The sequence below is a fragment of the Cyprinodon variegatus genome, unplaced genomic scaffold (assembly GCF_000732505.1).
Source record: "Cyprinodon variegatus isolate N-32 unplaced genomic scaffold, C_variegatus-1.0 Scaffold1308, whole genome shotgun sequence".
NCBI classification, from domain to species: Eukaryota; Metazoa; Chordata; class Actinopteri; order Cyprinodontiformes; family Cyprinodontidae; genus Cyprinodon; species Cyprinodon variegatus.
In genome coordinates this window covers 45,183-46,460 of record NW_015151761.1, presented here as the reverse complement: position 1 = coordinate 46,460, position 1,278 = coordinate 45,183, and the positions used below count along the sequence as shown (strand labels likewise).

At 41.0% G+C, this 1,278-nt stretch overlaps 1 protein-coding gene across 1 annotated transcript in view; it reads left to right on the top strand.

Annotated features, from left to right (window-relative positions):
- The window catches only part of col28a1 (collagen, type XXVIII, alpha 1), a 66,963-nt gene that overhangs the window by 58,000 nt on the left and 7,685 nt on the right, over nt 1–1,278 (top strand). The gene's annotated exons all lie outside the window — the stretch shown is intronic.

Genomic DNA, 1,278 nt, shown 5'->3' with positions numbered 1-1,278 from the left:
GGTTCATAAAGGGCTCTAGTTTATAACCGGCTCTGGTTTAAAAAGGGCTCTGGTTTAGAAAGGATTCTGGTTTCAACCGTTGCGTATATTAGCTGCGACACATGAATCAAGATGCTATGACCGAAAACATTTGATTGACAGATGACCGTTGATATATGATTGGCCGAATTTAGGTGTTCAGGCTGACGTAGAACTAACTGGCCTGCAGGAGATAACAGAAAAAAAAAAACAGATTTTAGGACAGGATTATTTTTTTAAATAGAAATGTGCTGAAATTTGGGACAATATTGTCTGATAAAGAGAACATTTATATACATGTTTAAGCAGAATGATTTGACATTTAATTATCACTTCCCTACGACTTAAGTGTTGAGAAAAAGAAGGACCGAGCAAGAATCTGAGCCAGTATTACCCCTCCTGGATGTGCATAAAAACTGTAGTGGAAGCTGAAGGTAAAGCATGTATTGCTGTTGTCAGCAAAAGAAAGATCATGCTCCAAAGAAAGAGTACCGAATACGACCACTTCACAAATTCAAGACAAGACACAAAATGAGTCCTGGCAAAATAAATCTGACAGTTGAAGAACTCAAGGCTGAGCTTGAAATTATCAAGCACTACCAGAGAAGAACATTTGGTAAAGAAATCAGTTCTTTAGAAGATGGTAAGGCTTTAAAAATAACCAGCCGCATATACAAACTCCACCCAGTTCTTCAAGATGGCATTCTTTTGCTTGGGGGCAGCCATGCAGGAGGAGGTAAAACACCATGGCATTGTGGACAAAGACCCTGCAGGTATCAGAGCTAATTCTTCATGCTCTTCAGGAAGAAGTTGGTCATGGTTGGTGCAACCATATTCTGTCAAAACTGCCCCAGAAATACTGGAGCCAGTTCGGCTGCTAGGAGGGTACTGTCTAAAGGCGTTGTGTGAAGACGGCTCCATGATCTTACAGGACAACAAAGGAGGGCTGACCTGCTGAAGAGCAGAGTTATACCTGATCAACCACCCTTCACCAGAACTGGGCTCGAATATTTTGCTCCTTTTTATGTCTAAAGTCAAAAGCAGCATTATCTTTGGACACAGACTCTTTCATTAATGCTCTGTGCAGATTTGTTGCAAGAAGTGGTCAGGTGATGGAGCTTCAGTCTGATAATTTGTAAACTTTGTTGGTGCTGAGCGAGAGCTGAAAAACGCTGTTCAGGAGTGGAACATCTCTTAAATAGAGAACGCTTTAACTCAACAAGGCATTAAGTGGATAATTATTCCTCCATCTGCATCCCA